At 40.8% G+C, this 24,066-nt stretch overlaps 1 long non-coding RNA gene across 1 annotated transcript in view; it reads right to left on the reverse strand.

Annotated features, from left to right (window-relative positions):
- Nucleotides 1-21,545, reverse strand: part of LOC148132173 (uncharacterized) — a 44,085-nt gene extending 22,540 nt beyond the window's left edge. The window contains exon 1 of the long non-coding RNA XR_015747658.1: nt 21,248-21,545. This is a non-coding gene — a long non-coding RNA (uncharacterized LOC148132173). The remainder of the gene's footprint in view (nt 1-21,247) is intronic.
- Nucleotides 21,546-24,066: the final 2,521 nt, after the last annotated feature.

Below are 24,066 nucleotides of genomic sequence, written 5' to 3' on the forward strand. Positions count from 1 at the left end.
GTAAAGAAATTGCTAACTTCTGATTCTGTACTTATGCAGTACAACGAGACGCTCCCGCTAACTATTACTTGTGACGCCTCACCTTTTGGGGTTGGAGCAATCCTGGCCCACGTATACCGAACGGAGCGGAAGCTCCCATCGCATTTTTTCGCGAACTTTAGCTAAAGCTGAAAGAAATTATAGTCAGCTGGACAAAGAAGCTTTAGCTATTGTGGCTGCAGTTAAAAGATTTCATGAATATGTGTATGGGCGTGCGTTTACAATAATTACTGATCATAAACCACTGCTGGGGATTATTGCGGGTAATAAACAAACCCCGTATATATTGTCCCCCAGAATGACCCGCTGGTCTGAATTCTTGGCGGCGTACAACTACACCTTGCAACACCGCCCGGGAAATCAATTCTCCACGCTGATGCATTGAGCAGAACGCCGCTCCCAGAATCGGTTGAAGATCCAGCCCCAACCATCACAACGCTGCAAATTGAGGCTCTACACGATTACCACCACTGACAGCGAGAGACATTGCCCTCGAAACAAAACGTGATCCGGTTCTGCAACACATCCTACGCTGGGTTGAACGTGGTTGGCCAACAGAACAATTATCACCTGAATGGGCGCCTTTCAAAGCCCGCCAAACCGAACTGTTTTCCCAAAAGGGATGCATCTTGTGGGGGGATAGAGTCGTTATCCCGGACAAACTGCAAAAAACTGTTTTGGCGGTATTGCACGATGGACATCCGGGCATAGTGCGGATGAAAGCACTCGCACGGAGTTACGCCTGGTGGCCGGGAATCGACAAAAGAATCAAGGCCTGGGTCGCTACTTGTCAACGTTGCCAGGACGTCAGCAACGCCCCACCTAAAGCAAGCCCGACCGAATGGGAAACTCCGAGGGGACCATGGTCCCGTATTCATATTGACTTTGCGGGGCCTACAAAAGGACACACTTTCCTTATTACTGTCGACGCCTATTCAAATTGGCTGGAGATCCATCGAATGAACACAACTACAACGGACTCAGTCATCAACAAATTAAACAGACTATTTGCCACACATGGTTTTCTGGACATTTTGGTCTCGGATAACGGCCCACCATTCACAGCATTACCATTTGAACAATATCTTGCTGACCGGGGCATCCGCCATGCGCTCACCTCGCCCGCGCACCCTGCGGCGAACGGACGTACCGAGCGCATGGTACAGTTTGTAAAAAAGACCCTCCACAAAATGGAATTCGGCAACATTGATGAAAAAATCAATAGAATTTTATTGTTGCAGCACATCACGCCCCACAGCGTTACCAACAAAACGCCCGCTGAACTTCTCATGGGGCGGAAACTACGATCACACCTCGACCGGCTCCACCCCGCATACGCACCGAAAAGCCTTTTGGCTCCAGCAGCAAATGCCGGGAATTTAAGGTAGGTGACTTAATCTTTGCCAAAAACTTCTCCGGCGACCCGTTATGGATACCCGCAACCGTCACCCACCTCACAGGGCCTAGATCTTACCGCCTGCTAACAGATGATGGAAGGGTGTGGAAACGCCACATAGACCAACTCCGTTCGAGATTACCACCCAGCGCCCAGGGCTCCCGGGTTCACCAACTGAGGGGGAGGAAATATCGAGGAAATTGACTTTGAAATGACAAATAGCAGGCCAACGGAAACCCTACGGCCCAGCGAAGTCCCGGGAATTGAAGCGGGAGGGAGTTGACTGTCCCATGGGACCTTAACACGGGGAAACCGAACTGCGAAACCCCGAAGAAACACTGATTGGCGGAGACAACCATAGCGGTAGCAGCACGGAATCACCGTGCAGCGAAACGGAACTTAATAGAGATCATCCAAACGCTCCACCGGAACAGGACTTTAGGCCAAACCCGGTGGAGCCACGGAATCATCCAGACAGACCAAACGGCCTGTCTATCTTGAAGATTTTGTTACAGCTCCCTCAAACGGAACCCAAGGGGAGGGGTGTTGTGAATCAATAAAAGTAACTTGGCCCAAATGCAAAGCAGGTTTTGAAAGCCTGCACACCTGATTGGTCCTTAAACAATGAACAAGGATTGGTCCATAACAAGCCCCTGATTGGCCAATATTAGGACACTTCTTATTGGGTTTTAGTTGAACTTGTTGTATATGTTATTGGTTAATAGGGTAGCAGCCAACCCTATAAAAGGGTTACTGCTGCCCATAGCCTTGCTCTGTTCTATTCTATTTTACTGTTATTAAAAGAGTTGAAGTCACTGGTCAGATGTCTGGTCTCCATTATTCTCCAAACTTAACACCACCTATTCTCCAAAGCACCTGAAGGCAAGAAACAAGAAGCAATGGATGGAAACTAAGGTAATCAAGGAGAGAAGCAACCTAGAACTAAGAAAAAAGTTCCTGATAGAACAATTAATTAGTGGAACAACTTGCCTCCAGAAGTTGTAAATGCTCCAACACCTCTCCAAGGTTGGACAACCATTTGTCTGAAATGTTATAGGGTTTCCTTCTTGAGCAGGGGGTTGCACTAGAAGACCCCCAAGGTCCCTTCCAACTCTGTTATTCTGTTAAGGTGGAACTGACAATCAGCAATATCAAGAGCAGGGGTCTTCAAACTTGGCAGCTTTATTAAGACTTGTGAACTTCAACTCCCAGAATTCCTCCTCCAGTCATGTTAACTCAGGAATTCTGGGAGTTGAAGTCCACAAGTCTTAAATTCCACATTCCTCTTCTAAAAGGAGAGATAAATTAAGTTCCCTTTGCCCTTCTTTCTGTGAGTATTCAGGGATTCATTTGGTATAGCCACATCTTATGTTCAGTTTCCACTACTATCCTTCCCCCCCCCATCAACTGCAAATGATTCAAAATTGCAACTAGAATTATGTAAGTTCCACTTCTCAGAGCTCTGAAAACAGAGGCCCACATTGTTCTGAATATAAGGTTTGTAGTTTGTACATTCTTGGCATTGAGCTTTCTCTTCTCTTCTCTTCAATAAAAACATTTTGTTTTACATCATACATACCAGTAGCTGCTTTCGGAGAAGTTGATGGAGCAGAAGGCTTTTTCCTTTTCCACACAACTATTCAATTGTGGAGCTCCAACTTTGCTCTCATCTCAAAAACAGAACTGACAACACTCATAACCCTTCCCTTCTCTTAAACACACAAACTGAGGGCAAAAATGAATGATGGAGGCCCCAGTCTAAGCCAATGTTCTACTTTCCCATACATCAGATCAGCAAATTCTCCCTCCTGGTAAAACTGCCTTGGCTAAAAAAAAAAGTCTGCTAGCAAAGCAACTTTCTGATGTTTCAGCTGCTTGCTCCAAAGAGTCGATAGCTTCATTTCCCACTCCCAACACAGACACACAGTTGTTTCCCAGAAACAGTAATTTTACTGACTGCCCATCATTGCTTTCAAGAACATACCAATTAAGCTTTAAAGGGACTTGACTCAGGAGTTGTATTTCAAGCAGTTCTGCTGTTACATCTGTTGGAAAGAAATTGGCTAGAACCATCCAGCTACATTACTAGCCCAGCTCTCACAATCTCTCTTGTTATATACTGTAGTTTAGCTAAAGGGTACCATAGGCACAGAGATAGAGGAAGCATGCAGCCAAATAACAGCTCTTGATTACTCCTGCATCCTTCAAGATTGATGTGCAATCCCCAGGACAAGACAAAAGCCCCCAACAACCAGGCTGCTTTGAACTAATTAAGAACATGGGAAGTTCTCCCTCCCAGGGAAGTGGATGGTTAAGAGATATGAAATATAAAGAAAGAAACAAACACTGCGTGTAATTGTCTATCTGCAAAATATTGTGAACAGAGATTGGCAGTTACTATTTCAGATTTTTTTATGGGGACTTTTGCAGCCTTACCTAGAGGTGCCATAAACTAACCAAGTCCTTCACAATTAAGAACTGCCATGGTGCATTGGTTAGAATGCAGTACTGCAGGCTACTTCTGCTAATTGCCAGCTGCCAGCAGTTTGGCGGTTCAATTCTCACTGGCTCAAGGTTGAGTCAGCCTTCCATCATTCCAAGGTTGGTAAAATGAGGACCCAGATGTTGGGGGCAATATGTTGATTCTGTAAACAGCTTAGAGAGGGCTGTGAAGTGGTATATAAGTGCTATTGCTTTTAAAGTTGTTTTCCTTTAACTCCAGCTCCGAAGGATCCTTGCTACTCTCTCATCATCAGTAAGGAGTGGGGTTTACTCTCAGTTTACATTCTAGTGGCTTGCTCTATCAGTGTTGGTGAGAACGGTCTTGAAGATTCTTTGGTTGGGCTATTTACTGTTAGCAAACCCTGCTCCTTACTAGCACTGATGATGTTACCTCGTTTGGTAATGAAACGTCTGCAATAAAACAACCAAGTTCAGAGAGCACCAAGGATGCCTGATTTCTACCCTGAGTTACAAATATTTTCCTAAGTCCAGCTCTGACTGGCATTGCCAGAGCCAGATGCTAAAGAGGAATGTAGCAGAACAAACAGGAGACCTGTGAGTTAAAACTTACAACTTAACAAAACTTAAAACTTACAATCAATCGCTTCACAGAGTCATAATCAAAATCTTGTCCTCCTCCTTCTATCTTTATATAATATTGTTACTTCTTAGTTTCATCTCATGTCAGTCTTGCTTGCTATTCTGTGATTACATTCACAATTAAGTAATGCCAGGATTGGATGCCTAATTCAATCTCTTCAACTGGGATATCCAGCCTGTGGGAATAGTGCCCACCATTGCTGGTCAGCACATGTTCATTTCTTCCATGCTGGTGGGATTTGGTCCACTTCACTGTAAACTGCCGTTCTCCTTAGAACAGAGTTCCTCAACCTTAAGATGTGTGGACTTCAAAGTTGGGTGTGGGATCCTGGGAATTGAAGTCCACACATCTTAAGGTTGTCAAAGTTAACAAATACTACTTAGAAGTTATGGCATCTCTAGAAAAGAGGCATGTGGATAAATCTGCAGAAACTGCCCTTTGCATCCTTTGACAAGATGTGGGCAATGCCTACTGTGGTTCATCTGATGCACATCTTTCCCCATTGGGCAAGCTTACTAGATAACAAACAATTCAGACACAGACTTCAATGGATAGTTAGATTGCTACCAGCCTGCCTTCCATTGAGGACCTGTACACTGCATGAGACAGAAAGAGGGCTGTGAAAATATCTACAGACCCCCCACGTGCTGGACATAAACTGCTTGAACTTCTTCTCTCGAGACAATGCTATAGGGCATTGCACAACAAAACAACCAGAAACAAGGACAGTTTTCCCCCCATGCTAACACTGTTAAACAATTAATTTCAACAACACTATCCAATAGGGCTGCATTACTATTATTCTCCTTATCCTTCCCTATTATCCATTTCCTTATCTTCTTATGACTATAACTTTGTTGCTTGTATCTTATGATTTATATTGTTTTATTTAGCATTGTAGCATGATTTATGTTGATTGCTTATTTAGTATCCTATGACTATCACTTATGATGATGAATATATTTTATTATGATCATGATTTATCACCTGTTGCTTGTATGTACGCTGAGAGCTTTGCACTGGAGACAAATTCCTTGTGTGTCCAACCACATTTGGCTAATAAAGAATTCTACTCTATAAATCCATAGGACTTGACCTATTCAAGCAACTTTTGACAATCTGACTGGGTTCACCCTCATTCCTCCCCCCCTTTTCCTTCTCACCCTCCCCAGTTTTATACATTTTGAGAGCTTGCATAAGGCTACATTTTCTCTTCACTCCTAACTCAGCCTCTTCTCCCCAGTAACCTCAGCTCCTTGCATCATCTCTCCCTGTATCTCTTCCCAAATCAAAAGTGGCAGCTGTGATTTATAGGCTACCATGCTGAGAGGCTTCTCAATTTCTATTTATTTGGAAAGCAAGGCTGGGAAGAGAAAGCCAGAGGATTCCAAAGTCCTGCGTAGAGGGTTAAGAGGGGGAGAAGGGGAACAAGAGGCCACAGGACAAGTCTGAGCAAAGGGAGGTGAGTGAGACCAAGGCCTCCCTGTGCATGTGAGGGATTTTGGAAGTGATAAATGGATCCCAGACTGTTGCTTCCAGCGAGGTCTTGACCTGTTGCTGCTAGCAGTTTGGAGGAGACGTTGAGTGTTTTCTTGTCTCAGCCTCATACCAATGCAATGCTGTTCAAATCAGCTAGAGAGAGGAAACAAAGCTATCTTTTTGTAAAAACATGAGATATTTGCTATCTCACTTTCGACATACACAATACATGACCATTCATAAGTTTATCATTAAATCATATAAATCCAGTTCTCACTTTTTCTGAGGCTGATCAGCCACCCTTGTCCTCATGATAACAGCCCCCAGTTTTTTGTCTAATAAAGTACATTTTTGTCTAGCAAAGTACCTTTTCTGTTTTCATAAACCCTTATTCACCATAACAGAGTCATCGACAGAAGCATCCTGGCTAGCCTAACTTAAATAAATGCCAGATTAAGCCCCTTCTAGTTTAACACTAAAAAAAAAAAAAAAAAGGACATGGAGGCAGTGTTAGGCAAGTCACATGCAAAGTTTTCTCCACAGCCTTTTCTGGTTCAGACCACACTTACTACTCACTACTCACAGGGTGGTTGGGTGAGAATCCAGAAGTATACAGTGGCATAATGGTAGCAGTGTTGGTAGCTCCCAGTAATTCAAGTTGAAACAGTTTATGTCCGGGATGTGATATTTACAGACCCCTCACATCCCGGACATAGACATAAACTGTTTCAACTCCTAACCTCAAAACGACGCTATAGAGCACTGCACACCAGAACAACTAGACACAATGACAAGTTTTCCCCCCATGCCATCACTCTGCTAAACAACTAATTCCCACAACACTGTCAAATTATTTATAAAGTCTGCACTACTATTACTATTAATCTGCCCATCACTCCTTATCACCCATCCCCTACACTTGTGACTGTATGACTGTAACTTTGTCACTTGTATCCTTATGATTTATATTGACTGTTTCCTAGTATGATTTAATTGCTTATTGTACCCTATGACTATCATTAAGTGTTGTATGTTATGATTCTTGACTCTTGACAAATGTTATCTTTTCTTTTATGTATACTGAGAGCATTTGCACCAAGACAAATTCCTTGTGTGGAATTGGCCAATTGGCCAATACAGAATTCTATTCTAATTCAACTCTCTCAACTATTATATAAAATTTCCTTTTCTTAGGGGAACTTTCTTAACAGTGAGCACAATTAACTGGTGGAACAGCTTGCCTTCAGAAGTTGTGGATGTTCCATCATTGGAGGCTTTCAAGAAGGGACTGGACAGCCACCCATCTGAAATGGTATAGGTTCTCCTATTTGAGAAGGGGGTTGGGACTAGAAGATCTTCAAGGTCCCTTCCAACTCTGTTGTTCTGTTCTGTTCTGTATATGAAGAGATGCATGCAGCAAAAATGTTAAATTTGAAAACTTCTGCCCAGTATTCACCATTCATCTTTTCTACCAGGGTTTCTCATGTGATCTTTCTTCTTACTGTTCCCACGTTGTGCATTCCATGGATATTATATGTAGGCTTATTTGGAAGCTGCATTGGGTATGGCTCCAGAAGGAGACCTGTGCCTCCTGCCTAAACTAACATTTAATGATATTTCTAATCACATTAGGAATTGTAATTAGGACCATTGCTCCCATCTGTCATTTTTAAAACAAGCAATCCTCATCCAGGAATCTTACTTTGTTCCTCTCCCAAAATTACAGTTGCATTGCCCATCATCCACAGCATTGCCTCATGATAGCTCATGGGGAAGGGAGGCATCTCTCTTACCTCTTGAGCTACTATCAATTCAAATAGGACGGACCCATTTCTATCCAGTACATAAAATATGTCTGACAACATGACCCACATAGGAGATACTTAGGTACTACTAGACTTTAGCCTATTATTTCCTCTGCCTCGCCAGGATGAGCAAATGAGAAGTGACCGAATTAATGATAAGGAAAGAATGAGTGATAGAAAGTCTGAAGGAAGTTAAAGACGGTTACTACCGGGAGCATTCCATTGAAGTACCTGAGAATTAAAAAGAAGGGAAATGGGCAGGAAAATCCTCTAAGGGGCTCATCATTACCAGAACAAATGGCAATGTCTTATTCACCATTAAACAAGGAGACATTACCTCTGAAAGCACAAATCAGCATTTGCTACAGTTAAAAGAACTGAGGAAATACCATACATCCTTCCAGAATTTCCACTTGGGAATGAAAACACAGATACAATTAATGGAATTTGACAGCAGTTTCTCATTATAACTGGAGAGAGTCTTTGGGGACTTGTCATAAGAATCGAGACGCTGATTTCATATACAGGAAGTATCAGTACTGTATCACCCAATCTCCTTTCCAGTGCCTCTCAAGCCCAATGAGATGTTCAGAACATGTTTATATAATTCTGTTGCAGTTTATTAAACGCGCAGGATAAATAAAACCATAGGGAGCATTATTTGGGTCTGTCTATCTTTTTATCTACCCATCGAACTGATTTATAAAGCCACCTAATTTGCAAAACAGTTCTGAGCAACTTAGTTTTCCGAAAAACAACAGCAACAAAAACCAAAGAAGCAAACAACATAACAGCTGGAACAGAAAAAAAAAATCCAGAATAATTTAATAATAAAGTAACTGGGGCCATCGGACATATATCTCATTCAAGATCTTTCATTCTGGCTGGGCTTATCCCATATCATGGCCCAATATCTGGGTTTCAGTGCTTTTCAGAGGGCCGATAAAGTGTATCTTCTACATCCTGCCAGTTGTAAGTGTGAAAAGTGGTCATGTCACTTTTTTCTGTACCATTGTAACTTCAAACGATCACTAAACGAGGGCTACTTATACTTTTAAGGGATGCTGGCAGTTGTAGACCAGCCATATCTAGATATATAGTTGGAGGGATTTATTCTATGATCCAAAATCTATGGATGACATGATTACTCTTCCAAGACAGAGGGTAACAGGAAGGTATGTTACACTAAAGTTCATGATGGTATAATGCACCTGCCATCCTTGTGGACAATAGATAACTTTTATAAGCAATTTATAAAATAGCTAACAAAGAGCACTATAAGCCATTATAGTTTTGATGGCTGAAAATCTATATGTATGAATAGATGTTTCTTTGTTGACTCGGGAGTCTGACACACTCATAAACAAGGTGGGGGAGGGGGGAGACATTCATTGCAAACTCATTCATCCTCCCAGCCTATTTCATTCAGTTTTGGACGAATGTCATGCCCCTGGTGGAGTCTGACTCTGAGGAAGAGGAGGAACAGCCAACAGGGTGTGGGAGTGTGGCTCCAGAGGTGGTGGAGGAGGCTGGGGAAGGGCAGAGTCTGGCTAAGCAGTCAGAGGAGGATCCAGGCCCATCCCCTATCCATCCTAGGGCACGCAGGGAGGAGAGGATCAGAGAAAAGGGAGGTCTACTCAAAAGGAGATTACCATGATCCTCCTCGTGGCTTGCAGGTGGGAGCTATGTATATAAGTTTTTCAGCTATGTAGTTAGAATTGCTGGAGTCAGTTAGTGTTTACCTTGAAAGAGATTTATCTTCGTTAGCGTTCTTCCCATGGACTTTTCTCCTGGAATTATTTTCCTGGAGTTTATGATTAGTTACCTCGGCTTGCTTCGGAACTCTCATCAATGCGGTTTGTTTTGGTTTTCTGTTTGCCTCATTATATACTTTTGTGACCTTAAACTGTGCCTAATAAAACAGTGAAGGCCTTACCGGACTTTAATATATGTTTTGGGTTTGGGGTTATTTTGAGAGACTACGGGTCATCACAATGAATGAATACACACTCCATGCAAAACCAGGCTGGTGTGAATCAAAGGAAATATTTACTCAGTGATAAAAAGGCAGATTGCTGAATTAACTGAGAATGGCATAGTGAGAGTTGTTCTCGATGAAAGTAGTAGGCCTTTCCCGGTATATTTTAATCATTGAGGTGTCACACTCAAAACAGTAAAAGGGGGAAACCTATACTTGTTGGGTTTTTTTTAGTGTTAAAATTTGTATTGATCTAGAATTTATAAAAAGAATGTGTAATGGAAAGGGAACATGACACACTAAAGAACCAACTAAATTAATAAGTTAATATAGACTATTAAAAGGAAGGAGAGACATTGGTAACTTTTTTATTATTATCATATTATTATTATTATTATTATTATTATTATTATTATTATTATTATTATTATTATTATTATTATGCAAACACATATTGTTTATCTTTATTTTTAAAATAAATATTAAAGGATTATATTTGAAATAATTGAAATGAAACAAAAAGATGTTTCGATTGAGATTAATGAAAGAGGCTAGAATTAATGTGTTTGTTTCTCTCCTTACTGAAAATTTGGAATGGAAAAGGTAATAATAGAATTAAGTATGCATATATCAATGTATAATTGCTGTCATATTTGTATGTAAAGGTGATGACCCGGAAACATGTCATCCACTAAAAAGAGATTTTTGTTTTTAACGTGAAAAACTGAATAAAGTTTGTTTAAAAAAAAAAGAAAGAAAGTGGTAGGCCTTTCCCCACTTGTACCCAGCCATGATGGAAACTTAGTCTGGCATCTTTTGCTTGTTGTTTTGTCCTTTCAACCTGTCTTAGCTCAGGGAAACAAGTTCTCCTTAAGCAGGATTAAAGTGATGTTTTTCCTCCCCTGCCTACCCCACCTCTTATTTTGGTACCATCTAAAGCAGGGGTGTCCAACCTTGGCAACTTTAAGACTTGTGGACTTCAACTCCCAGAATTCTCTAGCCAGCATAGTCTTAAAGTTGCCAAGTTTGGGGACTCCTGTGAGAGAGTTTTCTTCTGAGTAGGAGATGGGTGGATGGAACTTTAACTCAGGGGTGGAGAAAGGCTCTACTTTCACCCTGCTCCTTTTTGTTTTTGTTTTTTTTAACATTTGTAAAACAAATCCAGAGACATTTTGGGCGTCAGCTCCCATCTGCTTCAGACAACACAGCAAAGGGAAAGGCCTGCAGGGCTTTTAACCTAAAATCAGGGGTGGGATCCTACCAGTTCGCACCTATTCTCTAGAACCGGTTGTTAACATTCTAAACAGTTCAGAGAACTGGTTGTTAGAAGAAATTACTGGCCTAATCCTGTAAGGAAGGCAAGAAGGAAACATTCTGGTGTTGCTTACAGAATTACATTCTTGGAAGGACTAGACTTCCTGTCTCAGGAATGTCTCTGGAGTTTTTTTCCTCTCCTTTGCTGGTACTTTCCTTGTGTGGAGTGACCATTCAAAGTTACAATGACACTGAAAAAAGTGACTTATGACTATTTTTCACACTTACGACTGTTGCAGCATCCCCACAGTCATGAGAGGCCAGGCGAGGAGATGCGTGCCTCGATGTGAGTGATATTGAGTTGGCCACGTCCAGCAAGTCACATGACCACCAAGCCATGTCCACCCAGTCACATGACCACCAAGACGCACCCACCACCTAAGCCATGCCCACAGAACCGGTTGTTAAAAATTATGAATCCCACCCCTGCCTAAAATGTATCAGGTTCTGCAACCAGAACGTATTACAACTTCTGGGACTTCATCAGTGTTGCTTTTAGAACACCAGGAGGCGATGAGGCATCTTCTCAAGATGAAGTGCAAAGGTGATTTGCAGCCACTACTAACCTCAGAGGAATGGAAATTATGCTAAGGAACCTGGTTGTGCAATGCTCACGGCTCAGTGAGGCGTGCTTAGATTGGAAGTTATGACTTTTGATAACAACCAAGCTGGAGAGCTTCCTAGAATTGTATTTGGGTGGTGAATTGGAACGATCGGTAGATTCTTTAGTGAGTGAAATAACCTCTGGATAACAGCTGGGATGGCTGACCAGACGGAACACCCATGCTGTGGTTTAGCCTAGACTCCTAATGGGACAAATTAAAGGCAGTGTTTCTTCTTAGGGCACTGATCCCAGATTTCTCAATCTCAGTGACTCCAGGCCCTTCCTGTTGATCTTCCTGAATTAATGGAGACAAGTTAATCCCTACTTAGACAGTGAGGCTCATGTGTGGGTGCCCATCCTTCCCTCTCCAATTCACTAAAGTCAGGGAAGATTTGTACTGTCCATATTTTATAGGAATAGTTGCAAATTTACAGTGAAATACGCAACGCATAGCGGGGGAAATCGTGAACAGGCAGTCTAAGGAGTGCTGTGGCCTCGCACTCCATTTTAAATACTTCATTGTCTTTAAGCTGACTGCAGCAGGTGGCAGTACCTACCTGATTTTAGTTGACCTAAAAAAGCTAAACAAGGTTGGACTTGGATAGTTTGCATGGAAGATCGCTGGGAAATTCCAGGGCTAGACAAGATGAAGTCAAACAAACAACCTGGAAGAAAGCAACGGCAAATCATGTCTACATTGTTACTTTAAAAATACACAGGTGTTCAGATGATTACCAAGAGTCAAGCTTGACCTGAGGGTTGCTGTGTGTATGTGTGCCTTTGAATCATTGTTGGCCCCTGAAGACTGTGTGGATAAGTCCCTGCAGTTTCCTTGGCAATGCTTTTCAGAAGTGCTTTACCATTATCTTCTTTCTGGGGCTGAAAGAAAGTAACTGACCCAAGGTCATCCAGCTAGTTTGTACATGAGGCAGGATTTGAACTCGCCACCTCCTGGTTTCTAGCCTGATGCCTTAACAACTACCAGATTGGTTCTCTTTATCTTTACTATGCCTTTAAGTCAGATTTGGATAACCCTTCAAATTAAGGGGTCTTTCAAACAGGAGGCTAAATACTGTGTTATGGGAGCCTCTTTTTCGTTTCATTGGGAACTTGTATAAAATCATTTCCCATAAATTGTCCTTCCGGTTTTATTAATATATCCAAGTAAGTATCAGCCAAAATCAGTATTTTTATTAAATGATCTCTAAATCCAACAGCCTGCAGTTTGAGCTACTCCCTTGGCTCTTATAAGCCTCCATTTCAGGAAAGTACATCCAGTTATATTCATTTTAATTGATGGAAGCTTCCATCAATATCTCTATTCTCTCTAATTCCCCATATCACTGGTCCCACATCACTGGTTAACATTCTGCCCTAAGTGACTTATCAGTACAAATTCATTTTGTGGGAATTCGTTTGCAGGGTGACGTTCCGCATAAAATGGATGTTAGTGTTAGATCCTCTGTTTGCAGGAATCAGTGCTCAATTCAATCTTGCAAGGAAGCCCCTTATCTTCCTACTCCATTTACAGAGTTTGTGTGAATGGAGCAAACTGGTCAAAGAACTCTTTCTTCAGTCCCTGGATCAGAGGTGGTATTCAGCAGGTTCTGACCAGTTCTGAAGAACCGGTAGCGGAAAATTTTGAGTAGTTCAAAGAACTGGCAAATGCCACCTCTGACTGGCCCTGCCCCCATCTATTGTCTGCCACCTGAGTCCCAGCTGATCGGCTGGGTCTTCTTTTGTTGCCCTGCACAGGAGAAAGGAGCCAGAAACCAGGTTAGTGGGCTGGGGAGGGAATGGGATTTTCCAGTAACTTTCCCCCAGGAGTGGGGAGGGAATGGGGATTTTGCAGTATCCTTCCCCTGCCATGCCCATCAAGCCATGCCATGCCATGCCCACCAAGCCACACCCACAGAGCCTGTAGTAAAACAATTTGAATCCCACCACTGCCCTGGATAACAAGCAACACCATCGGTGGCCAGTTGGAGAGCACAAGTATCTCTAGATGAATGTCATCCCCACAAGGTAGTCCAGACAAGAAACACAATCAGGTGTCTTCTGCTCCGTCTTTATTTTAAGATTACATTAACAGAATCTTGCAAGACTGTATGTATCCGCCCCCTTCTTTTATTCTCTGGTAAACTAGGGAGGGTCCCTTCTGAAACATTTTCCATGCCCTTACTCATTCTGTGGACCGAGACATCTTTTATCTGCTGGTTGTCCAGTGTGCATCTCTTCTCCCCATCTTCTAAGGTCATTCTCTATAACATTACACTGGATTGCTGAGTGAGCAGGAGAACAAATAGCCGTTACTCCGATTTCCAATTAAAAGGTCACTCCAAAGAACTATGCACATCTGCATCAATAATGTTCAGCCTTGGCAGAATTTATATGTTCTTTCCCCTAACACACTACAGGTCCTTAGTTTGAATAAACCTTGTTCATCATAGGCAATTTAGACCAATGCCACAGACTAGACTACAATGTTATTCTTCCTGGCTCTCAATTTCCAATAGACTGGGCATTGCTTTTCATTCAAATGTAATTTTCACATCTGTTCTGTTTCCTTTCTGCCCTTTAGTCCTTAAACTACATCCGTACTCTGTCTTGTTTTTCTGGTCTTACTTCTAGCCTCAGATAATCCTTCCCCAGAACAATTTCCTTTCCTGTCTTGCCAGGCCTTGTCAGTAATTCTATCCACCAGGGATTTTGCATCAACACTGACCGCTCACACTTTTATGGGAATTGGAGCAAAGGAAAAAAGAAAGACATTAATGGATGTTGGAGTCCATGGTTGTGCTTCTCCAACTATCCTCATAAACGAGAGCTCGTATAAACCTTACGTTCTGCTATGATCCTTAAACATTTAGAGTTTCTCATTTACTATAAACATGTTCATCTCCACTAAAACACGAGTAACATTAAATGGGATAGTTAAAATGTTTGGAGGCCTGGTGTTAGTCTACAACGGATGGTTTTCTTCCTCCCACAGTTGCATTTCGTCCTGTTTGGTTCTGCCTGTGTTTTTTCTGAGCAACTTAAAAGGGAAGGCATGCAATTAATTATCTTTCCCATCCTCCTCTCCACCCAGAAAATGGGAAGAGAAAAGCTTAGTTCAGCATGAATTTGCCTCACTCTCTCTTGGCCCAATTTACCCATTAGGGTTGTTGTTGTTGCGAAGATTAACAAAAGATGCTTTCAATGGAAGCAGAACGGAACTCCTGGAGAAAAAGCGAGCTACAAATCGGATATTACTAGCCTCCCAACATTTACTCCAAATGCTGGATCAATTGTCTTCTCATAATTCTGCATAATTTCCCATTCAAGGAATGTCTGATGAATCAGACCTGACAATATCTCTGACCTTCAACCAGGGGAGGCTTTTTATTTGTCCCGAGTGTCAGTGAACTTCAAAAAATGAAGCTGAATCTTCAAGCTTTGGGGCAGTTCTCCCCACTCCCACCCCAAGTAAGTGGGAAAGCAGGAGAGTTCACCTCTGCCCTTTGCATACAGCTCGTGCATTAATGTGCTCTCCTGAGCATCTGATCAAGGTGTAATCACCAGCATGATAAATGAACTTATGGCTTTGAATTGCAGCGTCTTGCTTTGGGACCGCACATGGAAAATAATAAAACGTTTGCTACAAAAATGGAAGTCAAAAATGGAAGTCACAGTCCTACATAGGTAATGTAAATGAAGTCTGTTGTCATGTTGTTTTGGTGAAAGTCATTCTTCTGAGAGGGAACTCTGATAGATTAATCTGGCCCACTTTTTCTGCCTGCAGATGCAAAATGTCCTTCTGACTGTGGTATTGTGGTGAAAGATTTGGAGTAGGATCTGAGCAAACCCAGGCTCAAATGCAACATCAGTTCTGCAGACTCAGTTGGATAATGTGGGGCCAGGCATTTCACTGAGTCCAAAGGGTGTTTGTTGTTGTTGTTGTCATCAGAAAAGCAGGAGAGTATAGTGTTATACAAGATACTTTTTGCTCCTAGAGGAAAAGTAGGATCTAAATCTGACAAATAAAAGCTACACTGGTTGAGTTTCATCAAATACCAAATGTGCCTCATATGGCTATCTTAACATACAGATAATCAGAGTTGGAAGGGACCTTGTAGGTCATCTAGTCCACCCCCCGCCCAAGCGGGAGACCCTACACCATTTCTGACCAATGGCAGTCCAATCTCTTCTTGAAGGTCTCAACTGATGGCGCTCCCACAACTTCCGAGGGCAAGCTGTTCCATTGGTTGATTGTTCTCACTGTCAGAAAGTTTCTCCTTGTTTCCAGGTTAAATCTCTCCTTGTTTAGTTTCCATCCATTATTCCTTGTCTGGCCTACAGGCGCTTTAGAAAATAGTTTGACCCCTTCCTCCCTGTGGCAGCCCCTCAAATATTGGAAGACCACTATCATGTCTCCCCTGGTCCTTCTCTTTACTAAGCCCATTTCCTGCAACCGTTCGTTGTATGTTTTAGCCTCCAGTCCCCTAATCACCCTGGTTGCTCTTCTCTGTACTTTTTCTAGAGTCTCAACATCTTTTTTATAATGTGGTGACCAAAACTGGATGCAGTACTAAGGCTTTATAGAGTGGTATGAGTACTTCCCTTGATCTTGACTGTATCCCTCTGTTAATACAACTTAGGATTGCATTAGCTTTTTTGGCGGCGGCTGCACACTGCTGGCTCATATTTAGCTGGTTGTCCAGTAAGACTCCAAGATCCCTCTCACAGTTACTGCTATTGAGCCTGGTTTCACCCAGTCTATATGTGTACTTTTGGTTTTTCTTGCCATACGATCCCACTGATCATATAGAAGGCTGTTAGCATGTTAGCTGAATGGAATAGACTTTTCCCCCAACTTTACAGAATTTTTTAAAAGTGCAACTAAGAAAAAAAGAGGAACAAACTAAAAATAAATTTGAAAATGTTCACAAGCTATGTAAAACTGAATACATATTTTCAAAGTAATATTAAATTAATTCTACATATAAAGATACTCCTATTTCATTTTTTATTAAAGTCTACTGTTAAGAATAGCCAGAAACATAGCAAGCATCACAAATCAGAATAAACACTAATATAATGTTTTCCCTGATTTAAGAAAGTCTAGCCTTATTGTAAACAATCAGGCAAGATTTAACATTTAAGAGCCTTATATTAAGAGAAGTTCATTTCAGCTGCAATTTCACTGAATGTGCAGAGTTACAACCTATAAATAGCTCCAGGATAAGTTCGTTCCATTATCAGAGTTGTTTTAAAATACTAAGTTATTTTGGATATTGAAAAACACCCTCATAGCTGAATTACTAAATGACATTTTTTGACTTCAGTGATTGCTAGTTTAATTGGCAAGTTACATTATGTATTTCTAGGCAAATTTCATCTTTTCTGATGTAATATATTATATTAAACCAAAATGATAACTAAAAGAAGATTAAGTAAGAAGATATAAGAAAATGCAAGATAATTTCAAACAGAAAATATTATCTCAGTATATCTCTCGATCATACATTCTTGTATTCATAGAAGAGAAAGCAAATATGGACTGGCTGATGGATTGATGCTCCAGGCAAACCAGACCTCCAAGCATTCTAGTCCTGGACTCAAGGCCTTCGTCTGGGCTCTAAGCCTCTGCTTTTCAGTGAGAAGCACTTCAATCCTTGGTATCTTGAAGTGGGGCAAGTTGGCTGTCTAAAAAAGCTCGTAGATATTACGTAGTTGAACAGGCAAAGGAGGACATGGACAATTGGAAAGGAGTACAAGTTGGGGTGGTGGTGATAAGGAGGCCACACTAATTGTTCAACTTTCTTGGCATACATGATAAAAATGAATGGAATGGAATGGAATGGAATAGGAATAGAATTCTTTATTGGCTATGTGTGATTGGACACACAAGGAATTTGTCCCCAGTGCATAAGCTGACAGTCTACATATAAACAGCAAATAATAAATTACCATAAAAAAAAAAACCAGCAGAAAAAGTACATAGGCCTATATGTATATGAAATTATTTTTTCCAGCATCAGAAAGATTGGTTTTTCAATCACAGGAATGTGCTACAGCAGTTAGAAAGCAAAAGCCTTCAGAGTGTAACTAATTAAGATCGTGTCAATTTCGGACAGGGTATACTAATCAAGGTCACCCAGTAGAGCTTGTTAATTTGCAGTTAGTCCTTATAGTCCTTATAGGGAAGCCCTGAGCAGTGGAGAACAGCTGCTCAGGAAGAGGTTCGTTTGTAGATACGCCAAAAGCCAGACAAGATTTGATGTTAAGACTATGTATGCCAGATGGAGGAAATGAGGACAGAAAGGAGAAGAAGTCCTCTTTTTGCTGGTGGCCTGGAAATCTTGCTTGTGGATGAAGAGCCTTTCTGGAAAAGGGTCCACTGCAATTTACAGTTTCTTCTCACTGCTCCATTTTCTCTGTGGAAGTGTTATGCTCCCCTTCAGTCTCTGGAGTAGGATATTTGCTATTTTCTTAGGCCAAATTACAGGGAGGAAAAAACACAGAGATATGTTGTTTGGATATGGCTTGCAAGTGGAATCAGCAGTGATGTGGCAGAATTCAAAGATAACAAAGGAACAACAGATCTTAGCACGTCCTATGTGGAGACTTCCAAGATTTATTTCACACTGGATAACCATCACATCAATAAATCTGTCCAGCACAAAAAACAGATACATAATATAAAGTATACAAAGAGACTGCTTCCAACCGACTGTAAGGCAAGTTTTGAGTCAGTCATATTGTTAATACCACACTTCAGTCCAAGAGCTCACAAATTCAGAATCAAGGCTCTTTTTTGTTCAAATAAAACTGCAAATCACGTAAATGTTCAAGCAGATGTACAACTATGAGTTGCGTCTTTTATCCTAGAGATTCTCTGGGAATACAAAGATATTGGGCATAAGTACAGATTTGCCTTGCAATGTACCCAAGCCTTTGAAAAAGTTAATGGAAAAAGAGATTGAAAACCCTGCTCTTGTTCATTCAGACATCCCATCCACATTATCATGAGATGACCAGTGGTGGGAAGGGAGACTATGAGAAGGAGGAAAAAAGGGGGAGTGGGCAGAAAAACTGGGAAATAAAAGCACCTTACACCCCATCCCAAGGCGTCTTATCCAAGATCTCTTCAACTTTCACTTTTACACCATTGCCTTGAAATGTCAGAAGATACAAATCTATGTCATGTTTGACTCTACAGTACAGATAAAGAGAAATATGGCCTAGAGTCAAGATCACCCTTATTTCCAGTGAAGGTTTTCCAGCTAAAGGTTCAACTACGTAGAGTTGCTTTGTGATAGAGTCTCCCAAAATCCAAGCAGGCCCAATGATTGTCAAAACAAGGACTTTGAAAGAGACCAGCAGTTCCTTCTCTGAGGCCTATTGGCCCAATATAATCAACATCAATTTTGTTTCGTTTTTTCTCATAAAAACTAGCTGTGGTTTTTGGGTGATGGGAAAATAGCAGAATGGAGAGTTGCCCATTCCCACTCATCAGGAACCTTCTGGGACAAACACAAATCTCACTCCAGACAGTAAAGGCTTGGGGTGGGCCAGAAATCCTTGCTCAAAAAAAGCAAATCCACCCACTATTAGGTCAGCCAGGGCAGTTCTCCCAGCGGATCTTCTTCCATGGAATACTATGAGCAATATGTTGTCTGTTTTCAAATAATAGGATGTTTCATGTCTAAAAATGGATTACTCGGCATAGCATTATTAATTCTTGGCTGAAAAATATTATGTACCTGGAGGTAGAATTGGACTGAAGATAAACTTGTCGAGTTTTATGTACTCTGCTGTTTTAAGTAGAATATACTTGTTTTGTCCATTTTTCAATATATGTATGAGTCCCCTGTTCCCAAATAATGCCACCCATGCTTGAAGTCAAGACCATCCAATTATATTCCATGTCCCAGTTAGAAAGCTGTCATTGAGATAGCCCCACTGCAGTGATTTCCTTTCATCCTCAAGATAGAAGGAAAAATGCCATTTTGACAACTGTATCCCCCCACTGTTGTTCTATGCCTCAGAAATAAGGCTCATAAAGTCGCTGCACTTTCTTCCAGATGTCAGCGATGCTCTCCAGAAAGCTGCCAGGATGGGAACAAGAGGAAAGATAACAGCAGCACTGCCATGAGAAGAACAGGAGAGAAAAGAGCTCCACCCCTGCCCCTTTACTCTATCCCTCTGCTCATACACGTGGAACAGTTTTCCCACAACTGCTTTTCATTTTCTATCCATATCAAATTGAAAGGAAAGGAGATACCACTAGCTTTTCTGCACCTCAATTCCTTCCAGCTGATTCTGGGCATCACTTACTATCAAACTATTTGGAGAAATTGAGTTTGCTAAGTAAGGGTCCTTCCCCAATGTAGATTCTGGAATTTTCTTGCAGCTGTGTTTTTATACCTTTTGTAATTAGTATCCATGTATGGGAAAGAGAGAGAAATGAGAAATGAAATCCTTAAGATATTGTGCTAATTTTTCTAGAATAAACAAGCAGAACTGTAAGATAAGTAAAAGTTGCTAGTGAAGTCCTGCTATCTCCTTACTGGTGGGAATACAGTGTAGGGACCAAATTTTGATTTTCCATGTGGCAAATATTCCTCTCACTATACCACAAAAAAGAAAGAAAAGAGACTGCCCTGGAGAGCCACAATACAGTAAAAATGGCTATCAACAGAGGCAAAGAGCTCAATCACCAGATGGAAGAGAATGGTCCTTCAGCCATCCATCGGAGCTCAGCAGTTCATTGACCCTTGGAAGACAATTCTGCAAATTGACACAGAATGCCTACATAGATTACCTCAGAAAATTCCATTTTCCTGCTCGGTCATCTTGAACTGCCTTCCATCTGCCTCAGCAGCTGTTAGGCAACCAGATGTCAGCTCAAGAAATGACATGTAAACCATCTTGGAATTGGGATTAGAAGGTTTATAGTGATGAGCCCAGGGAACAACCTATGTTCAGAGCTAAAGAATAAGAATTAAATGCTGAAGAAGTACAATTTTGAGTTTCTTCTTTGTAAAAGATATTGCACATTTGTCTTACCATCTCTGAATTAGAAACTACTTTTCTAAACAATTATGATCAATTGCTTAAAAAAATAAACATGGTTAAAATATATCTTGCCATTTAACACCAAATGTCTTCCTTAATTTCAGAAGAATTCAATTAAGTATGGATAAAGGAAACCAGTTTCTTGCATATTGCCCACAGCTATCTTGCATACTTGTGTTTGTGTGTATATACATATGCACATACATACATATGTATGTATGCATGTATATACACATACACACATATTTAAATTAGCTAGAATGGAGTCATAAAAACATTTTATTAATAATAATCAAATTTGTCCAAATGTAATGGGACATCAATGCTAAGTCTTAAAATTGCAAAAACTCAAAATTGTACTTCTTCAGTATTTAATTATTATTTATTATGATAAAGCTGCAACATATAGGAAAGTGGAGAACAAGTTACAACAGATGGTACATAGTACTTCTCAGGCTTTACCAACCTTTTCCAATGTCTATTTATAAGCTTCCACGGTCCAGAGTTGACCAGCCATATTTCTACTTCATAGAATTTCTCTTTCTTCAGCCTTTTCAGCTTCTGTTCTCTATTCCTATTTCTCTTTAATTAGGTGTTCCTTCTGTGTCCTCCCCTCTCTCTGTTTGCTAGTAATCAGCTACAAAAATGAAGAAGGCCCCAACAGACTAGTGATTTTGATGACACACATTATTTCCGGACCAAAAAACCTCATTAAGGATATGGAATGGGAGTTGTTAAAGACTTAATGAAATGTTCCTAGAGGAGCAAGAAAATCTTATTACAAGAACTTGCTAGTCATTAAGGTTTTTTTTTTTTAAAAAAAAAAAGCCTGAGTTAAAGGAAAAGTTAGGAAAATGTAAGAACTGAAATGTAAGCTTTTATTAACTACCTCTTGGAGTTGATATTATTTACTATTTATAATCTCTATTGCCCCATGATCAAACACTTCCTCCAACCTTCAATATAGCAGAGGGAGGGAATGTGGTACCTAGGATCATTTTCCTGGCCGTTATTGCTCCCTTTGATCTTTTTTTTTTTTAAAAAAAACTTTTACAATTCAAAATAAATAAGTTGGCATGCAGAGAGCAAATGCAGTAGACTCTAGCATTACAGCAATGTGATTATACAGAAAGCAGTCTATACCCTCAGATAAAACACAGAACGTATTTAGGATTATCCCATACCATTAGTGAGGGGGGCAGAGAAGATGATGGGGAACCTCATTTGCCTGCTTTTTGGCAGATGGGTGCTTTGCAGTTGGGCACTATCACCATGGCAACTCTTTCAGGAAGTGATCAGTCCCTTGATACCATTTTGTTAAGGTATTCATGCCATGTCCTCAACATTCAGAATGTGCTTTCTCCTTCCTATTAAGTTAACCTATCTTCTGGATCTGTGAAACTTTCGCACCACTGTATAAATCTTGAGTGGAAACAATTCAAGCCTTCCCTAAAGATACTTCAGTTATTCCATTCTCTTAAGCAAATGGTGAACTAACATGAATAGTAGCCCCACTGATGAGTAGTGTTGCTCTTCTAGCTGCTGTTTAGATTTTACATTTTAGTGGCTGTGAGCAAGTGAATTCAGGGCAAAATATCTGGGTTAAATGTTTTCCAATTGAGTATGGACATATAATAGCTGAATGATTCCTAGCTTTGCATCTCTATTTTTTTTTTTTTTTTAATATTTAAATCCCCATTTTGGATATCTTGGTAGCCTTTCTTCCCTTGTTTCCATTGTTGTAAGATAATAGTCTTCTCATCATTCAAAACACCAGTTCTGAAATGTGCCATATTGCTAATGGCATTTCTTCCATCTGATAGTTCTAGTTACGTTGCAATTACAACTCCCAGTAGCATGACCCCCTTGTCTTGAGATTGTATGTACATTACTTCTAGGATGCAGCAAATTAGAGAAAGTGAGGTTAATGCTTGGGATCTGATCAACCTGATGATCTCTTCTAACCATATGGAGGTGCTCTGGCCTGGGTTGGAGAAAGTTGGAGCAGTATTTATCATTTGTGTGGAATTTCCAGTTGGAGTGGGAGGAAGCATGAAGAGAAGGGTTAAGCAAAGCAGGAAGTGGTGCAGATATTATTTCTCCCCCAAGAAACCCTGAAGCCTTATCTGGCAGTTCTGAAGAAAATGCAGTCAGATTTTTGCAAATAGGCATGCAACAAATAAAGAAATAACTTTGATCAGCTCACGGTGTCATTCTGGCTCCTTGTGCCTGACATATTTCTTATATATAAGGAAACTGTGACTCAGAGCAGCAAAGTAGATGTTTTGCATGTAACATCCTGGTTGCATTTAAGCCTTAAGTGCCTGAGCCTTTTGACTTCTTTCCCGCCCAGCCTGCATTTTTATCACACTATTTTTCCCAGTCACCACTCCATTTTTTCATACATAATTTTTATTGAAAGTTTTAAGAATAATAATTAGAAGAACTTATATATACTAGAGAGAACAGAAGAGGGGAAGAAAAACAACAGAAAAGACCCTAACATTGCAATAATAGAAGAAAGTAGGGGGAAAAGGTATAAAGAAGTAGCTTCCAATATTCTTCACAGCTGTTATAAGTACAATTATATTCTAAGCCCTCTCTCTAAAATTATATCGTGACTCTTTTCTTTCTATAATCTATCCTGTCTAATCATCAAAACCATAAACCTCAAGTTGATTTTTCCCCATTTCAGAAAGTCTACAACAGAGATCTCATTCTCGCGGCCCACAGGCCAATTGCGGCCCGCAGGACGATATCCTGTGGCCCCCACCGTGATATGAAAGTATAACATTTGAGGATATTTTTTTAACACGTTTTTTGTGGAATCCCTTATGCGGCCCAGCCTCACCCAGACTCTGCCTCCAGCGGCCCCCAGGTAAATTGAGTTGAGACCCCTGGTCTACAAGATGTATCCAGTCACCAATAAATGTACTTAGCCACCATTCCTGGTATCTTTATGTAAAATATAGTTTGCTGTTTCTGCCAAATCTGCAAGCTATGTATCTTTATATTAAGCATGGAAGGAAGACACTGTCATGTGCAGGAAGAGGACAAAGCAAAGGAATTGGACCTGTTTCAAGTTCATATGAGAACCCTTCCAAATTCATATGGATAGTACCCAACATGCTTTCAGGTGAATGTTGAAACACCTATGGTGCCAAGAACATGCCATCAAATGGTTGAGTGACTGAAAACTCCAGTCACACCCGTAAACCCTCTGTTTCATCTGGTAGCTTGTATTCCTTGTTGATCCAAGAATAATTCAAGTGTTTTGACTTCTGC

This window comes from Notechis scutatus, chromosome 2, assembly GCF_049901735.1.
Source record: "Notechis scutatus isolate UNSWTSFEM ecotype Mainland chromosome 2, rNotScu1.2, whole genome shotgun sequence".
NCBI classification, from domain to species: domain Eukaryota; kingdom Metazoa; phylum Chordata; class Lepidosauria; order Squamata; family Elapidae; genus Notechis; species Notechis scutatus.